General features: G+C 42.1%; 1 protein-coding gene across 6 annotated transcripts in view; it reads left to right on the top strand.

The window, feature by feature from the left end:
• TUSC3 (tumor suppressor candidate 3) overlaps positions 1-20,204 on the top strand; it is a 260,616-nt gene that overhangs the window by 80,131 nt on the left and 160,281 nt on the right. Inside the window, exon 1 of one of the 6 annotated variants that reach the window (XM_075930375.1) lies at positions 6,034-6,306. The exons of the other annotated variants lie outside the window; for them this stretch is intronic. The gene's annotated coding sequence lies outside the window, so the exon portion shown is untranslated. Of the gene's footprint in view, positions 1-6,033; positions 6,307-20,204 lie in introns of those variants that run through there. 6 annotated transcript variants of the gene reach the window in all.

The raw sequence follows: 20,204 nt of genomic DNA, 5'->3' as shown, positions 1-20,204 counted from the left end.
TTTTAAATCCCCCTTAGTCCAAACTCCGTGCCCGCAGCTACTCATGAGGAGTAATGGTAGTTCGAATTAGGATCTTTAATTTGAACTACCTACTCCATGCCGCTTGTAGCCGTGGGCACAGAGTTCGGACTAAGGGGGATTTAAAAATGGCGGCACCCGGGAACATGCAGATGAAGCCTGGGATACTTAAATCCCGGGCTTCATTTGCAACTCCGCTTGTCCTAATTACCCTACCTAGCTTGAACTACCGAGCTAGTGTAGACATACCCTGGGAGTGTTACCTACAGAGGTGTGGCTAATGGGGGTCAGAGGATGTGGCTAATGTGTCCCTAATTATTGTTCAGAAAATATGGTCACCATAGGTCTATCCTTAGAACAGGGAGAAAAAGAAACAAGTCTTATAGATCACAACTGGCAGGCATGAAGCAGGCTGGCTCAAGCCCTTCCCCCCAACTTAGTTCACTCAACTCTGGAAGGGAGAGGCTTGTTTATCTGAGACCCCTTACAATGATGATGTTTCTCCTGCAAGCACTGGTGTCATATTTTACAGTTCCTACATTTGGGGGTAACATGGTTTGTGACCCCCACAACAGCCAAATTAGTTACAATACGTAACATTCCATTCGAACTACTGATCCTCCATCAGCCCTGGCTGAATTGGATTTACATAACCACACCTTGACTTCCTTCCCCATCCCAGAATGAACTGTATTTACATAGCAACAGTTAATTATCATGCAGGACTAAACAACTTCAGCAAGCTGCATTGCAGCAATCCTTCAGTCCCTGTTTAAACAATCCTTTGTATTCCCAGTAAGTGTTTGTTGCCATTTAGGCTTTCTGATAGTTCTTAAGTACCCAGAACTACAAGCCATCTTGTTTTTCACTTCTGCAGTGAAAGGAATTCCCTTTTTTTGTGTGTGTGACAGCTGGGTGTAAGCATCTTAACATTTTTCAGCCCCTTAAGTTCTATACTCTGAGCTATGCCAGACCTAACTTTGCCTTACAGGTTAACAATAAATACATTTTTAAATCCCTTTGAATTATTCCTCTGTGATATCTAGCTTTTGACCCTGGTTACTCACATAAATTCAAGGTTCTCTGCCTCCATTAGTGCAGTGTACTTCCGTTTACCAGTTTTACCTTAAATTCTAACTCCTGTAGCTCATACAGTACTTATTATCAGCGCTCTGTGCTTATAAAAAACAAACATAGGGTTATTTTAAAAAGAATAAATATTTAATCCCAATAAATATTTAGAAATGAGAGAGTAGTGGAAACAACAGCTTGAAAAATAAAACAATCACAAAGCATAAATCTGGATATACACTTATTATCAGTTACCTTTTCTCCCCAAAAGATCAATCTGTTGCAGAGATGTCTGGTTTCACAAGAACTAAGAACTAAATCAAGATTGTATCTCCCTAGCCTTTAAAGTGTGGACTCCTTGTTGCTTTTGCTGAAACAGACTAACATGGCTACCTGTCTAATATCCTGATACCTACCATTTGTTATTCTTGAACAGAGTTTTGTCTCTGTTCATAGCCAGAGTGATCTGCCTGCTATGATGTTGTGTTGTGTTACTGCCAAGTGGTTCAGTTCATTTGCAATTGTCTTCCATGATTTCCCATTGACTGTTCTGAGATGTGGCAAAGGCAGATGATACAATTTTGCATTATCTCAGTGGCTGATTTAGAGAGGTGACAGTTCTCTCTTGCTCGAATGAGTCATCTCCAGGGCACATTACCTCCTGGGGACTAATTTCTATTCTATGTCTATAAAGAATATTTTCAATATAAACACATTAAATATTACCCATTCATATCTCATAGTGATTATGGATCTTGACAAGTTGAGAGCTTCCTTTAGATACTTTACAATTTAGTGATAAATATCCTGTAAAGCATGCGTTTGTTGTGGTGAGTTGCATTGAAAGTTACATAAAATAAGAGGGACCTGTCACCAAGTAGTCTGTCATAGCCTCATTTCTATATACATATATACAGTGATAAGTGGGATTAATTTGGATTTATCATTACATAATAGAGTTAAGGGGGTGTCCAAGACTCTGATACAAGAGTGGAACTACCCATTGCTTCATGACTGTGTGCAATTCTCCTATGCTGTCTAACATCTTTCCCAGTATGAGAGAACTTGCAAGGTGCCTAGGAAGGCTCAACAGCTTCTACATTATACTTGTAGTTACGGGATTATAAAATTATCCAACCCAGAGTCTCATTCCCTAAGGCCTCTTTTCACTTAAAATGTGACTAACTTTAAGTATGCGAACAGTCCCATTTAAGTCCACAGAACTATTCACATACATAATGTTAAGCATGTGATTGAATACCTTAATGAATCAGAACCTGAGCAAATACAGTTTTCTTCAGCCAAAATGTGCTTCTGTATTCTTGGAATTCTTAAGAACCGGTTAGATAGATGTCTATCTATCAGGGATGGTCTACAGTACTGAGTCCTGCCATGAGGACTGGACTAGATGACCTCTTAAGGTCCCTTCCAGTTCTAGTGTTCTATGATTCTATGATTAGTCAGGCTTACTGAAAAGGATGTTCTGAGGATTTAAATAGGAAGCAAATCACAAAACTACAAACCTAGAGTCTAGAGTTCTTGTCAAAAATAAACAAACCCCTCCTAACTTGTTAGTTTTGAGCAGACAAGCCACATTTTAAGAATCCTTTCTGAAAACCGATCCAGAAGTGTACAAAGGGTAATTGTTTCAAAGAGGTAAACCTAGTGAAACCTCACATAAATGTAAGAAGCAAATGGACACTCCCCCCCCCCCCCCCACCCCCAACCAGCAGATGGATGTTTTGAAAATACATACCTTATTGGATTTCATAGGCCTTAGGAAATTATCTGGTATTTAAGTTTAGGAACAGTCATGACCCATGGTTATAGGATGACTATGTCCAAACACATTTTTGAGAATGGGGTTGGTTTCTAAGGTTTTAAGGGATCACTTGTTTTCAAGTTTGACAGAGGGGTAGTCCGGCCGGTGTTACTCTGATAGCAAATTTCAGATCCATTAAGCAAGAATCTGTGCTGGTTACTCTGAAGAGGCTCAATTCTATTGATTGGTGTAACCACTGGTTGAGGTGGGACCTCTCTCGTTTGGTGCTTTTGGAACCTGAGTGGTCCCAGACCATAGAGATAACAGTGGTGCTCCCCAACACCAGCCCACCCCAAGAACCTGGAAAATCCAGGCTCTCTCGTCCAGAAATATCTGTGGTCCTGCCAGACCACAGATATTGCTGGACCAGAGAGTCCCAGATTTTAGAGATTCAGCCTATATAAGCTAGAGGCTGTCTTGAGGTTTTTCTAAATGTATGGGTCCCTCCCTCTGGCTGCTTTTGGCTGTTCCTTATCTCCGAATGACCATAGTCTGCTATGGATTATCTTCCTCTTGCTCTTGAGTTTACCCCTGACTCCTTTCTGAAACAAGAAAGTTTTTCAAGTGAATATGAAAGTTCATGTAGATGTTTATGCACCTTGTGGATGTTTTTCAGACCTTTTCCCCTCACAAGTACCTGTAGAGCACTGAGAGTGCCCTCTGGTGCCTGGTACCACTACATGCATTTATACAAAACCATCCTGCCCCTGATACCCTCAGTTCCTTCCTACCATCTGCAATGGTAGTTTTTAGAGATGCAGCCTTTACATCTGCAAGTCTTCCCTCTTCAATATGCATATTACCTGTAGTTCGTTTTTAATCTCATATAGTGTATATGTACATACATAGACATCAGAATAAATTTAGATAAATTTTTCTCTAAACTTGAGTGGTATGACAGACTGGGCCAGGTCTGGGCACTGCTGAAGGCATCAGCTCAGGGCGAGTTGCTCAAAACCAGGGCTACTGACAGCCTTCAACTGGAGACCTTTCCCACATAGGCCACAAACCAGTCACACTGAGCACTTCAGCTGCCAATCTGTCCAGCAGGAAGCCTCACAAGCAAAACCCCTCACACTCCCGCTTTCCCAGTGCCACAGTCTGACCTATATTTTACACACAAGTGAGAGGTTATAAAATCTGATCTCACCAACTCTGAACAGATCCTTCCAGTTCCAAGGAACTAGCCACAGTCCCAAGCCAATTTACACATTAGATCTTACCCACAAGAACACACAGGACCAATCATTTAGAATCTAAAATCTAAAGGTTTATTTATAAAAGAAAGAAAAGGTTGAGAGTGAGATTAAGGAGAATACATTACATATATCAGTCACTAAGTTCTTGATGCAGGCTCTTAGCAGAGATGTTACAAACTGCGAGCTTAAAAGTCTCTGGTGTACATCCTGTATCAGGATGGGTCAGCAGTCCTTCCCGGCTCTCTGTCCCTAGCAAAGGTGCATTTGGAATCAGGAGCAAGATTGAAGACAAGATGGAGATGTCTCATGGCAGTTTTATATTCCTGGTGTCTCCCAAACTGGAACTGGTCACATGATCAAGTGTCCTATCTGTTTGACATGCAGGTAACCATTATGCTCTGGCTGGTCTGCAGGCTTCCAGATGAATTCTTCAGGTGTGTATTGGCCACTGTGAGAGTCATTGTCCATGAAGCAGTGCTTGTTAGCACAGCCATTCACTGAACAATCCTTCCTCACAATAGGCAGTCCAGACCCATTGTTCCCTCCCAGACAAAGAACATTTACAATACAAAAATAGGGCCCATATCCATAACGCCACGTACAAAAATCCTAGAATACATGAGTATCATACATAGAATCAGCAAAGCCTAAGCTTTCATTTGACACCTAACATGGCCCACTTTGTACAGAATTTGGGGCAAACACCACCTGTGGATGCAACAGTGATCTGTCTGCTCATTTTAAAATCCAATAACGAGACCAGTGGGGTTCAAGGTTCCTCATTGAATACCTGACTAAGGTCTTATTCTCCTGGCTACCAGGCTCAATACCTGCTCATGGAGTCTGTCATTCCCATGGCATAGCACCCTTCCCACTTGGAACGGGTAGTAAGTACATCCAAGTTAGTCATGAGTGCTCCCCCTGTTCTGAAAGAGTCCAGAGGCTTAGCCTCATTGGCAGTTCTAAAAAAAGACTACGTAAGCCTCCCAAAAACTTGGTACTGGGGAGTTCAATGTCTATGGTGAAGGCCCTGAGCCGGGGCAAAGATTCAGGAGTATGTTCAAAGACGATGCACCCAAAACACAGTCTGTAAGCCAATTGGGATTGCTGATTCCAAAGCCCAGAAATGGTACATTGAGACCAAACCCTGAAAGGTTGGTGTACTTTTTAGAATCTCAGGAGCTCTTCCCAGTATTTCTATATTTGCGGCTTTCAACACTGACAGAAGACTATTCAACTCATCAGCGTTGGTTTCCCCTCCTATTCAGGAGTCTCCTCAAGTACCAGGAAGTGCATGTTCTTGAGATTCTGACTTCTGCCTCAGAGCACCATTTGGTGCTGGTGGCGTCCACAGTTGTGGAACTTCTCAGCAGCGTTCCATCTAGAGGGAAGCCATCAATGATCTTGGCAGTACCCTCATCTACAGACTCAATTATGGTCTCCCTAGTACTAATAGGTCAGTTATCTAATAGGTCCATTATCTGAGGAAGTGCACTCCTCATCAGACTCACAGGTTAGATCTTTTGAGTCTCCACCGGAGTGTGCCCAGCAGGTCCAGTTTGGTGCCTTTCTCCCACAATACCAGCCACAGCCTTGTGGTAAGGGCTAATTGCCTACCCATAACTGGGTCCTGCCTCCCTATAATTGGCCCTTTTGGACCCCTTTGAGGTTTCTCGCCACATTTGAGAGCCTCTCTATTGCCTTCCTGCCCTTTTACAGTTATGAGGCCACTGTTTCCCCTCCTCTGATACCAGTGTAGTCCCCTTACTAAAGGGGCTTCTGTTTTATTCTGAAAAGACCCTGTGTGCTACAATCCAGACTACAATTCCCATGAGCTCTTGGGAAAAACAGAAAGTAAGGACTCTTGTGTGAGAGAGGTCTTCCTCTCGCCATGTGCTTGAAGAAAAGAGGCCTAACAGTGTGGGATGCTGCCTTGGAGTTTGAAACCAAAGGGGGAGCCAGGCTGCTGCCAAGGACATTGATCCAGTTCAGGGGCTGTTGGATGCAGCTACAGACTGGGACTAGATGCCTGTTGGAACTGGGATTTAGCAGGCTGCTTCCAATAGGCACAGCATGAGGCAGTAAGTTTCTGGGCCTTGTTGAAAAAGTGCTGCCTGGGACAGAGCTGCTGTCTAGCCTGGACCGAATCTCCACTACAGCTGCAACATCAGTGCGCCAACGCAAGCGTCTGGGCCTGTGAGTCCAGGGGTGTGCACGCTCTGGGGTGGGGTCACTGTTAGTACAAATGTTAGCTATATAAGCTTCAATTATTGTTATGTGTTTTGTTAATGCTATTCATTGCTAAATCTGTTAATCCCTGTTTATTTAAGTTAAGTAAAGATTGTTTATTTTAAAGTATTCTATTAGATGTATATGATTTGTAGTTGTTCTGGAATTAGATCCAGATTTATGTTGGAATGAGTATGTTCCTGGAGGCTCTCAAGGCACACCAGTGAGTGTGTACAAGGCCAGCCAGGTGGAGGCACCACCATTTTACGTTCATTACAAGCAAGGGACTCCAGCAAGGGGGTGGATAGGGCTTTCCCCAACTAAACACCCATCACCACTGGGGTGTTCAAGATCTCTTTTGGGTTAAAACATCAGGTGCCCAGGCACACCTGTGAGTGTGACCTGCTCCCCAATAACCCAGGGAGAAAAAGGGGGGTTACACCAGTATTGTTTAGGAGGAAGGGCATGGTGAGGACTCTCCTGTGAAAGAGTGGAGGAAGGATATCCTCAGCAACCCTTAGCCTCCTCTTCTTCATTGCCTGATGAGACAGTACTAGTGATTGAGTCTGCCTTGAGACTTTGACGAGAGTGGCTGAACCTCTAGATATCCATCCAGAAGAGGTGCAGGAAAGATTTCACAGGCCAATAGACATTTTACCTTCTCCAGGATCTTCTAGTGTAAGCTATCCCCATTAAGGAGGCTTTCCTAGAACTAGTCAGCACTTCATGGTAGATCCCATCTTCCCTGTCTTTCTATACTAAAAGGATGGGGAAAAAATGTTATGTCCCTTGAAAGGGATTTGAGCACTTCTATAACCTCTCTCCTCCAGGCTCCTGGTAATTGCTGCAACTAACAACAACAACAAAAACAAAGAGATGAGGCCTTGTGTTCCTATTACTGTAAAATTGAAAGAAGCAAGAAGATAGACATGTTTGGCTGAAAATGTATTCTGACACCTTGATGACTAGCTTGTGGGAGGGTTAGTCTAGGTCTTAAGTGCCTTACCCCATAGCCACTATTCTGTCCATTTTTGATGTTATGGGTCTCTTAATACAGAATATTCTGTCCTGACTCATGTTAAGAGTAGAATTCATTGGGGGAAGTCAGGATGTTCCTGCCAGAGTGGAAATGCCAAACAATGTGACTCATTGCTCTTGTTTCTAAGACCCAGTCTCTCACTATGGCTCAAATATTCCTCATATATCTAGGAAACTGGGTGGTGTTCACGTACATGATACAGCATTCCAGATTACATATCAGAAAGCAACAGGGTTGGATAGTGCTCAGTGCTTTTGCTGTCCCTAGGATGTAAGCGTCTATGTAAATATCACAGATCTTTGGGCAGTCCATTTAGCTTTCATGGTGGTCCTTGTGCATTTTGGGGTGGTATTGGTAGATACTCACAGACAATACAAGAATCATGTTTGATGTAAATAAGAAAGGTGGGGTAAGTGACAAAGTTATGCCAGGAGACAATTCTGTTTTGGAATTTCTGCATTCCCAGTTTAATCACCCTGAAAGTGGCTTACCTTCTGGGCATTTAAAACACTCTGGCATACCGTCTAAGCAGGTCATTCACAGGTTGCCATGAGTGGTATCTTTGCCTGATTGTGTTTAGGTGCATTTCCAGTAGTGGGGAACTTCACAAATGAACTTCTTTGCAACAACATTCTCTTTCTTGGGACTCAATTGCACCTGCTTTGTGGCTTGGCCTTCTGGCTAGGTCACTGCATTTTTCCCCTTCTGAGGAAATCACATGCATCTAAGTCTCTGTTGATCCACTGCCTCAGGCAGTCTTTTCTTTCACTGCCCCCTTAACAGTGTCACTTTTCCAGTGACTAGTAGGGGAATTCAGGCCCACTCTTTACACTGGGTTACATCCCTGGGTCCTTACAGTAAGCAGTGCAGGTTTCCACACTCCTGAACATTTCTGCTGTATTCCTGAGCTACTTCCTAACTTGTGTTTTCTCACTCTGACTGGAACTTTTCTCTCTTCATTCCCTCTTACACTGTCAGCTATTTGAGTTTGTACAGCCCACTCCAGGGCCTGTATAGCTGAGCTTCCTATTTAATTAGCTGTCATTACTCCCTGGCTCCTTCTCCACATGCAACCTAGATGGCTAACTGGCCCATTTACACTTCTTAACCCCTTCGGGCCTTGTGTGAGTTGGACATAGAGATCCAGCTGGTGACACATGTTTCCTCTCCAATAGACAGAGGTATAGCAGAAGTATGAACTTCTCACTTAAAATGACTCATGTAGTCGTTATGACATATTGCAGGAAATTAATTCCCACATGTTATTTTGCTGTACATCTATGAGCCTTTTTGTAGTTCCTTTTATGAGAGAGCGAGAGAGATGATATTAAAGAACATAATCTAATTTACAATTTTATATTGTTTACTGAGGTGGAAAAATGAATATAAACTTCATCCTGCAACGTTCCATGCTAGGTATTTAAGTATATACCATTTGCAAATCTTTACAATAATCCTAGAAGGAAAAAATCAACATATTGCTTTTAGTTAAATTGTTTTAAACTGATGTGAAATTGGGACCCAGTCTTGCATCATGGAATAATATGAATATAATGAAGTTGATGATACAGTACGTAAAACTATCAGAAAATTGACATTTCTCAAATCAATGGTTAATTAATGGACAGAAGAACTGTAAGTATGTACAGAATTTGAATGCATGAATTACTTTTTTGTTAGCTACTCAATATACACTTTGTGAAGAATCTATTTTTGCTTTAAGCAGCTCAATGTGTAATGTTCCACGGATATTCTTTTATCTAGTATTTAAGATAACTGTCCCTGATCAAAGCATTTTCAAAATGAATGCACACCAAAAATCAATGTGATATTTCAAGTATAAATAGCATCAACACTGAAATATTTAACTTTTTGCTAATAATCTCTAACAAAGTTATATGTTCATTTTTTCCTAAAAAGTAGCATTGGCTACTTTCTGAATCACAAAATTATGGTTTATAAAGATATTTCTGTCCACCCTCTGCTCACTAGTTTTATCTACTCGGTATCTGTTTTCCTCTATCTGCTTTTTCTTTCAGTCATGTCTACCATAGTATTAAGGGCAGCTAAAGGTAGGTCAGCATTAGAAATGCTACAGCAGCACAGCTGCGGTGTTGTTTTGTAGACACTTACCACTGCAATCAATTGGGTTCTTTAGTCACTGTAGCAAATACACCACTCTGAGAGGTGTTAGCTAAGTCAATGGAAGAATTCTTCCATCATGAGTGATGTCTAACCAGGGCTTAGTTTGGCTTTATTTTTCTCTCTGTGACATGAATTTTTTGTATTCCTGGATGCCGTAATTTGCCTGACCTAACTTGAAAGTATAGATCAGCCCTATACAAAGCTTCAGAGTTTGTAGGTTCAAATCCGCCCGGGGCGGTTACAAGTGGGGGCTTGTCCAGGCTCTTATCTGGGTCTCTGAAGCTTGGGCTGAGCTTCTTCACCTATGGGAAGTATGTAACCTACATACACCTAGTGTGGTTCACTGTTCCATGTAGTGGCACCTAGACCACAGCAACAGTTAACAACAAGAGACCACTACAGTATGCACTGAGCGCCAGCTGACTTTATAGCTCAAGTTGTAGAGGCTCCTATGCTAAGTTCCAGAGGTCCCAGCTTAAAATCTGCCTGGTGGTAGTTACACGTCCCCAAAGAAAGATATCTTACTTGCAAAGAGCTGACCACCCTGATTATAGTTGAGTATCGATTTGTAGGTTTTAAAGCTAGAAAGAATCGTAAGTTCTCCCGTCTCATAGGACCTATGTTTTTTATTCTTAGAAGCATGTTCATGCATTTGGCTGTATTAAAATACATGTTCAAATGAGTATACTTTACCTAGCAATCCAGATATGTCTGTATAATTTTATTTATTTATTTATTTAAATATTTTTACCCCGCCTCTATATTTAAAATATTTGAGGCGGCTTACAAACATTTTAAACGAAATTCATATATATATACAAAATATGAGAGGGACATAAAACATATAGAGAAGAAGAACATACACATGCAGACTCAAACATTAATAAAAGCATGAGTAAAAATGGTAGCTTTAGCCTGATGCCAAAACAATGCTAGCATTGGTGCCATGCGAATATCCCAAGGAAGAGAATTCCACAGCCTAGGAGCAAAACCTGAGAAGGCCCTGTTCTGCGCAGGTGTTAATCTTATTCCTACAAGTGGGGGAACATGAAGCAGAGCCTCCCCAGCTGATCTCAAACCTTGGGCAGGTTCATATGGGAGATGACAGTCCTTCAGATACCCCAGACCCAACCCATTTAGGGATTTATAGGTAATAACTAAAACCTTAAATTGTGCCCAGAAACATACCAGAAACCAAAGCAGTTGCTGAAGGACTGGCATAATGTGCTCCATATAACGAGTATTAGTTAAGACTCGAGCATCCGCATTGTGGACTAGCTGAAGTTTGTGAAGGCTTTTTAGAGGCAGCCCCACATAAAATGCATTACAGTAATCCAGTCTGGATGTAACAAGAGCATGGATCTCTGTTTCCAAGTCATGCTTGTTCAGGAAGGGTCGCAGCTGGAGGATCAGACGAAGCTTCCCAAAATGTTGAATATTTTTGCCTTTTTCTGCATCATGATTGATAGCTTTAATAGACTCTTCTGCTATTGAACATATACCATTGCTAAACCTTTCTTTGTTTGTGATACATTTAAAGAATTCCTTCTTACTGTCCTTAATCTTACTCACCAAATATTTTTCACTGATACCTTTAAGTTTTCCTTATCAATTAGAGGCATTTTCCTAACTGCCAATCTGTGCTAATTTATATAAATGCTGCATCTGGGAACACAAGCTCATCATATCCTTAGGCTGATCATTCCCTTTTGATGTATCTTGAAGAACATTTATTCAACCCAGTGTACCCACACTGCACTTTCTGCTACTGAGGGGATTGTGGGCCAAGGAAAAAAAATCTACACACACTATTTTAAAATTCTGCAAAATTCTTCGTACTTCAATTGGTAATATATATAAATGTGGAGGCTCCAGCATTGCAGAGGGAAGCACAGGCCACTGGCTGCACGGAGGTGGAAGATGACCCTTTGGCCCCTATACCTGCCAAGATATGGACTCTTCAGTGAGACAGCACCAGACCCTGACAGAACACAAGGGCCAGGCCTTCCCCAAAAACACTCTGAGGCCCTGCATCTCTGTGCCAGATATACCAAGATAGCAAGTGAGAAGAATTGAGTCTCACATGCGTATCTAGCCCTAGTCCCCAATCAAGTTGTGGAACAGCTAGATCCACATTAGACTTAATGTGCGTGTGAGGTGAGAGGGTTTTGTGGGGGCTGTTTGAATGCATGAGGTTCAGTGAAAGGTCTGGGTTTGGGTGTGGGGAGTTTGGATGTGTAGGGGCTCATGAAGTGTTTCCAGGGGCAGAGGGAATTGGACTCTGCAAGGGAGTCCTGGTGAAAGTGGTTGGGGCTCAGAGAAGAAAGGTCTGAGTGTTGGGCTCAGCAGGGAGCATTTGGTTGCTGGAGGAGTAGGTCTTGGTGGAGTGCAGATCCAGATGCAACTGGTTGGGGCCTGCAGAGATGGGGATACAAATGCAGGGGCCTTGTTGGTGTGGTCCAGTTGCAGGAAGGGTGGAGTTCACTGAGATGGGTGTGAGGGACTTATCATAAGTAAAAAGCTTCAAAGGGGGTAGCTGAGTTAGTCCGTACAGGATAAACTTAAAAAACAACAAATAGTATGTATCAGAAGGATAGCCAGCTTAGTCTGAATCTGAATAAACAACGAGAAGTCCTGTGGCACCTTATAGACTAACAGATTTATTTGAGCATAAGCTTTTGTGGACAAAGATCCACTTCGTCAGATGCATGTAGTGGAAATTTCAGAGGCAGGTATAAATATACAGGCATATGAAAAGAAAGGAATACCAACCAAGAGAAAGGCCAGAGATAATGAGGTCAATTCAGTCAGGGAGGGTGTGGCCCACTTCTAGCAGCTGATGTGGAAGTGTGAACACCGTGAGAGGAGAAACTGCTTTTGTAGTTGGCTAGCCATTCACAGTCTGTTTAATCCTAAATTGATACAAATACTATGGTAGCACCTTAAAGACTAACAAAACATGTGGATAGTATTATGAACTTTCGTGTAATTTGGGTGCAGGAAGTATAGGGCTCATTGGAGTAGGTGTGGGGGATTTGACAGGAGTTTTGGCCTGGAGGCAGGGGTGAGGGAAGGGGGTCCAGATGGTGGGAGGAAGGGCTCAGTGGAGGTCCAGGTGCAGGAAGGTAGGTTTTGGCTGAGGGGGTCTAGATGCAGAGGGACTCCATTTGCAGGGAGTGAGGCTCAGCAGGGTGGGCATTTGGAGTTATGGGGAATCAGTGGGGGATTCTGGATTCGTGGGAGTGAGGCTTGGGTGGGGGGCATGGGAGGATCTAAATGAATGGGGATTGGGTGGATGTATAGTGATGCCTCCTACCATAGCTGAAGAGCAATGGGGCAGGAAATGGGAAAGGGTACATATTCCCTCCAGCCAGGAGTGTTTTGGAGGGTGGGTCTAATCAGGCCCTGGCCACTCTGTGCAGGGGAAAAGGAAGTCCTGTCCTCCTTTGGCTCTAGCCCTGCTAACTAGAAGCTGAGCCCAGCACAGAATAGGAGTCAAAGTTTGGGGCATCCCCAGACCTGCCTCCAAGTGATGATTTTTCTTTTTTCACTGCTTTGTGTACTCAAAGTGATGTGTGACTACTCTTGAAGCTTCCCTGTTAGAAATAATTTTTTTCTTCAAGGAAGCAAAAAAAAATCTGTGCAAATGTTGTGTGGCTAGGTTAGTGGTGAATTCTTCCAGGAGTAACTTTCAAATCACTAATTCCTTTGTGCCTGGACACTGATTATTTCATGCCTCAACTTCGTTTTCCTCATCCAGATCATCCCAGGAAAGTGATAAGGAAAAATTTGCCTGTAGACATTAATTCCTCAGACTACAGTCTGCCCACATTTGCAGATGCTTTGGGATTTGATTAATAATGTGACTGAACAGTGTTAATCCTCCCTAGTAATCCTAACCTAGCTCAGCAGGTTCTACAGAGTGGGGAAATTCACTACCTATGAAAAGAGAGGGAATGCCAGAAAACCAGAGGATTTCATTGCCAGAGTGATACCACACTTCCTTAGACTAATGAAGCACATTTTATAGTGTTCCCCATCCTGTGTTGTATAGCACAAAGCGTGTATAGCGCTTTGATAGGTAAACAAACATGAAATTGCATGGAATGTTGCATGAAGCAAAAGTTCTTTCCTAGTGTGCCCCAGCACTTTATGCTGTTACTATAGATGAGATATCAACAGTCCTTATGCAAGTTGGTGTTTTCTCTTTTGGCAACATGACCCCTATTTTACCATGACCCCTTCTCTAAAGGGTTCAGAGTGGACTCACCCCGTCTTCAGTCATCCTTAGCTTTTTCCTCAACAATCAGTCTGACTTCAGTGATTCTGGTTTCTCCTGTTCAAACTTACTTTTCCTTCATGATCTTTTCCTCTGTGTCATCATGATGTTTAATAATCTAATCCAGGAGTTTTCAAATTCTGGGTTGTGGTTTGTAAGGGCAAGCCACTAGCTGGCCACAAGATGCTTTGTTTACCTGTGTGTCCAAAAGTATGGGTGATCACAGCTCCTGTTGACTGCTGATTACTGTTCCTGGCCAATGGGAACCGCAGGAAGCGGTGTCCCGGTCCTCACCAATTTCCTCAGTTCCCATTGGCTGAGAGCAACAATCCTTGGCCAAGGGGAGCAGAGATCATCTGTACCTGCAGAAGTACATGTAAACAAAGCATCTTGTGGCCAGCCAGTCATTTGCCCTGATTGATCTAATCTATTGTAACAATCACCATATCATCTACAGCTGGGGGCTTATCATTCAGAGCCTAAGAGTGCCCAGACCAATAGATTTTGTGTGTTCCAGCCCCATGGTGGGACAGTGGGGGGCTGAAGCTCCGGTGCAGGCTCCCCAGTGTTAGGCAGGGGACCCCTGAGCCTCAGAGGCTGGACCAGGCAACCAGGGGCCTGCATCCAGCCCCTGGGCCTTAGATTCCCCAACCCTGATCTAAGGGTTTAGTCGGTGGATTAAGAGAATTCCTGCTGATCATCATGAGTCTTCTGCTTTTCTCAGAGAGAGGAGTTTCTGTTTTTCATATAATTGTGTGAGAAAGGTGGGATATATTTATCACTTTTACTTGTTGTGTCTCTTTCTTCCTCTTCTCCATTTATTGGTTGTAGTGGGAAAACTTGATCAAAGAACAGGGGTTTGCAGTGTTATTCATTAATGTAAATTAATCTGAACACCTCTGGAAGCTTGTTCCACAAACATATCCCTTAAACCAACATTTTTATATTAATTCTCACATTTTAGCCTGGGCTTTGTCAACTGCATTGTTCCACAAAAACAGCTGTCTTGAATGGAGATGTCAACACTGCTGTTAAAGAAACACTGTAGTCTGGAGCCAGGTCTAGCCTTGGAGTCCATATACCTGGTTCTCTCCCTGACTCTGCTCACTGATATGCTGAATGACCTTGGGTCTTCTAATCTTTCATTGTGAGTGAGAAGTCTGAATGCTGTAAGCATTACTGGAATGTTTTAAGCTGTGCAGTCTAGATGACCAGTCTAGATTTTGGCTTTTTGCCTTGGAGGGTTACTCTTTCATTTTGCTAATGTTTTCTACCAAGTGAACTAAGAATTGTCACGTGCCCAGATTGTGCATTGTGGGATGAGCAGCAATTTTGGGTTGTGGAATAACAGCTATCTGTGACTTTTCTGAATCTGGATTATGAGTAGTCCAAAAGGAATTTAAGATGTTGTAACTTAGCATAATGGAGTAGTCTTAAAAATGTATTTTATGATGCTGATGGATAGATTTGGAGTGGCTTATTGCTCAACAAATCAGACAAGCTATCACTCCAAAGCTGTACAGCCTCCCTTTAGCCATTAGGAATATTAGTTCCTGATATGGTTGAGATTTAGCAACAACTTCTCCCTCACCCCGCTAGTCTATTTCTATGAGCAAGCTCTCCCAAACAACTCCCCAATATGCTCTGGGGGACGATGCTTGAGGAGGCAATGGGAAACCACTATTTTGCCTCTTTGGCTATGTCTACACTACATGATTATTTTGAAATAAGTCATTTCAAAATAACCCCCCAAATAACTATTTTAAAATAGCACATCAACTACAAATGCCTATCAAAATAGCGCAGGTTTATATTGAAATAGTGTGTCTATAGTGATTGGAAATTAAATTGCATTTAAAGCCCCCCTGCCCCACCCGGAAGCATTCCAGTCAGGGCATCAGGATAGCAGTCACTTCCTGTAGCTGAAACTCACGTTTAAAGGGGCTTCTCTACAGTTGCATTTTACACTCCCCTTCTCCATTGTCTACCTCCTCAAGGGACACCAACCTCACACTGTGCACTGTGGTTGCCCTTGTGGTTGCCAGAGCACTTCCAACATGGAACTGAAGCTGTTGCAAAGCTGTGTTGGACTCTTTGACCTCCTGCTGCACCTCCTGGTGCAGTTTATGCAGACTGCCTACATGTGCTGCAGGAGCAGGATGATCAGCCTGCAATGGGGGACATCCTCACCTAGGCCTAGGGGCTCCTCATGCACCACATTACTTTCCATTCTCCCCTGCACACAGTGCCCTGCTGCTTCTAGTGGCAGGAGACCAGTTCTGACTGGTGGGACAGCATTGTCATGGGGAGGAGGGACCCCAGAACTTCTGTATGCATAAGGCCACCTTCCTGGAATTCTGCGAATGACTCGCCCCATCTCCCTCCAGAAATGCATTGCCATTGCACTTTCAAAATAACGGGCTTGCTCTGTGGATGTTCATAAGTGGAGTTATTTAAAAACAGCTCCTCTGTGTAAACATGCCCTGTTACTCTCCAGAGGGAACACTTTCTTGGGATCTCTTGCTAGCACTAGAGGGTGGAAGGAATATATCTATATGCAGTACAGCTGCAATAGTAGCTGATCTTCGGATCCTGGTAGTTCACACAGCAAAGGGCTATTATGAGAAATGCGAGTGATTGTGTTTTTACAATGACAATAAAATGTTGCCCAAATACTTGCTGCAAGAGAGGCATATCACCCCTCTGTGTTCCTCTTAAGCAGGCTACAAAGAGACATGGCTGATGTCTTCACTGAAATGTTACAAGACATATGTCCTGAGTCAGACACCTGAACAGTTAAGTTTGATAAAGTTGTACACAACTGAAAATAGTCTTATAGAGGTATGTGTTTGGAAATCTTACTGGCACCACTGTGAAACCAATGCATAATGTGGAAAACTTGTTTTAAATATAAAACTTTGTTTGTTATTGCTCTTCTATGTGCCATAAAATCCTTGGTTAGTACTTTTGGTACTCTCTCTCTCTCTCTCTCTCTCTCTGGGTGTGTCTAAACTACATTCCTCTTTCGAAAGAGGAATGCAAATGAAGGAAATTGAAAATGCAAATGAAGCAGTGATAAAATCATAGAATACTAGCACTGCACGGGACCTCAAGAGGTCATGGAGTCCAGTCCCCTGCCCTCAAGGCAGGACCAAGTACTGTCTAGACCATCCCTGATAGACATTTATGTAACCTACTCTTAAATATCTCCACAGATGGAGATTCCACAACCTCCCTGGGCAATTTATTCCAGTGTTTAACCACCCTGACAGTTAGGAACTTTTTCCTAACCTCCAACCTAAACCTGCCTTGCTGCAGTTTAAGCCCATTGCTTCTTGTTCTATCTTCAGATGGCAAGATAAATAAGTTTTTTTTCCCTCTTCCTTATGACACCCTTTTAGATATTTGAAAACTTCTATCATGTTCCCCCCTCAATCTTCTCTTTTCCAAACTAAACAAACCCAATTCTTTCAGCCTTCCTTCATAGGTCATGTTCTCTAGACCTTTAATCATTCCTGTTGCTCTTCAATTTCTCCACATCTTTCTTGAAATGTGGTGCCCAGAACTGGACAAAATATTCCAACTGAGGCCTAACCAGTACAGAGTAGAGCAGAAGAATGACTTCTCGTGTTTTGCTCACAACACACCTGTTAATGCATCCCAGAATCATGTTTGCATCACACTGTTGACTCTCATTTAGCTTGTTGTCCAAAATAACCCTTAGATTCCTTTCTGCCGTACTCATTCCTAGACTGTCGCTTCCCATTCTGTGTGTGTGAAACTGATTGTTCCTTCCTAAGTGTAGCACTTTGCATATGTCTTTATTAAACTTCATCCTGTTTACCTCAGAGCATTTCTCCAATTTGTCTAGATCATTTTCAGTTATGACCCTATCATCCAGAGCAGTCGCAACCCCTCCCAGCTTGGTATCATCTGCAAACTTAAGAAGCGTACTTTCAATGCCAATATCTCAATAGTTGTTGAAGATATTGAACAGAGCTGGTCCCAGAACAGACCCTTGTGGAACCTCTTCCAGCAGGATTGAGAACCATTCATAACTACTCTCTGAGTATGGTTATCCAGACAGTTATGCACCCACCTTATAGAAGCCCCATCTAAGTTGTATTTGCCTAGTTTATTGGTAAGAATATCATGCGAGATGGTATCAAACGCCTTACTAAAGTCTACATCCACATGCATCGCTTCTTCCTCATCTACAAGACTCATTATCCTATCAAAGAAAGCTATCAGATTGGTTTGACATGATTTGTTCTTTACAAATCCATGCTTGCTGTTCCCTATCACCTTACCACTTTCCAAGTGTTTGCAGATGATTGCCTTAATTATTTGCTCCATTATCTTCCCTAGCACAGAAATTAAACTAACTGGTATGTAGTTTCCTGGGTTGTTCTTATTTCCCTTTTTAGAAATGGGCTCTATATTTGCCTTTTTCCTGTCTTCTGGAATCTCTCCTGTCTCCCATGATTTTCCAAAGATGATAGCTAGAGGCTCAGATACCTCCTCTATCAGCTCCTTGAGCATTCTAGGATGCATTTCATCAGGCCCTGGTAATTTGCAGACATCTAACTTTTCTAAGTGATTTTTAACTTCTTTTTTTATTTTATCTTTTAAACCTACTCCCTTCCCACTAGCATTCACTATGTTAGGTATTCCTTCATCAGACTTCTTGGTGAAGACCGAAACAAAGAAGTCATTAAGCATCTCTGCCAATTCCAAGTTTCCTGTTACTGTTTCTCTCTCCTCACTGAGCAGTGGGCCTACCCTGTCCTTGGTCTTCCTCTTGCTTCTAATGTATTTATAAAAAGTCGTCTTGTTTCCCCTTTCTCCGGTAGCTAGATTGAGCTCATTTTGTGCCTTTGCCTTTCTAATCTTGCCCCTGCATTCCTGTATTGTTTGCCTATATTCATCCTTTGTAATTTGTTCTACTTTCCATTTTTTATATGACTCCTTTTTTAGTTTTATATCATGCAAGATCTCATGGTTAAGCCAAGGCCGTCTTTTGCCATATTTTCTATCTTTCCTATGCAATGGAATAGCTTGCTTTTGGGCCCTTATCAATGTCCCCCTGAGAAATTGCCAACTCTCCTCAGTTGTTTTTTCCCCTTAGTCTTGATTTTCATGGGACCTTACCTATCAGCTCTCTAAGCTTAACAAAATCCGCCTTCCTGAAATCCATTGTCTCTATTTTTCTGTTCTCCCTTCTACTCTTCCTTAGAATTGTGAACTATATGATTCCATGATCACTTTCACCCAAGCTGCCTTCCACTTTCAAATTCTCAACCAGTTCCTCCTTATTTGTTAAAATCAAATCTAGAACAGCTTCTCCCCGGTAGGTTTTTCAACCTTCTGAAATAAAAGGTTGTCACAAATGCAGTCCAAGAACTTACTGGATAGTCTGTGCCCTGCTGTGGTATTTTCCCAACATATATCTGGATAGTTGAAATCCCCCATCACCACCCAGGCCCCTACCTTTGCCCAGGCCCCTACCTTTGACAGGATCAAAGAGAATACCACCTGCGCTCCAAACTCCCTCACCCGTACACTCATGCTTTGTTCACATGATCTCTTCCAATCGCTTTTTTGGAAGAGATTTTTTCCGGGAAAAAAAGTCTAGATGGGGTTCTTTCAGGAAAAAAAAACTTTTTCAAAAGAACCCTGATTCCTGAGAAAATGAGGCTTAGAGGGCTCTTTTGAAAAACATATTTTTTTCAAAAGAACCCTGTCTAGACTGCTTTAAAAAATTTTTTTTCCAAAATGCGATTGGAAGAGATTATGCAAATGAAACACAAGATTTGTAAATAGTGCTTCATTTGCATTTTCAATTTCCCTCATTTGTGTTTCTCTTTTGAAAGAGCAATGTAGTCTAGATGCACCCTCCTATATAACAATCTGAATGTATAATGGTAATCTGTGTAATATTTATAAATCTCAGATTAGCAATTATTTTTGGCCAGAAAAGACTTGGAAGAAAAGACTTCTAATAAAAAAACCTTGGTCTTTTTATAAACATGTGAACTTATTATTAGAAACACTGTCTTTCATCACATTTCCCCTCCCAATTGTCAGATTCTAAAGTTACTTGGCAAGTTATTTGGGGACAACAATATGGTTGTCTTATATATTGTATGTTGTAAGGTTTGTTAAAACAATATAATCAGGCCTCTATGGTAGTTGCCTATTACACAATTATTAGTGTTTTGTTTAGTCTGCCTAATGTACCATGTGATAATGCTTTCATCACTTCCCTTGGCAGATCATTTCACAGCTTAATGGACAAAATTGGTATATTTTCTAATATTCTGCCTAAATTTTCTCTCTCTCAATTTTATTCCTTTGGGTGTGCTCTACAATTGAAAAGTGAGCCAGTTTATCTAAGGCAGT

This window comes from Pelodiscus sinensis, chromosome 5 (assembly GCF_049634645.1).
Source record: "Pelodiscus sinensis isolate JC-2024 chromosome 5, ASM4963464v1, whole genome shotgun sequence".
Lineage (NCBI taxonomy): Eukaryota > Metazoa > Chordata > Testudines > Trionychidae > Pelodiscus > Pelodiscus sinensis.
Note: the sequence above shows the minus strand (reverse complement) of the source record. Positions and strands in the feature narration are given on the sequence as shown.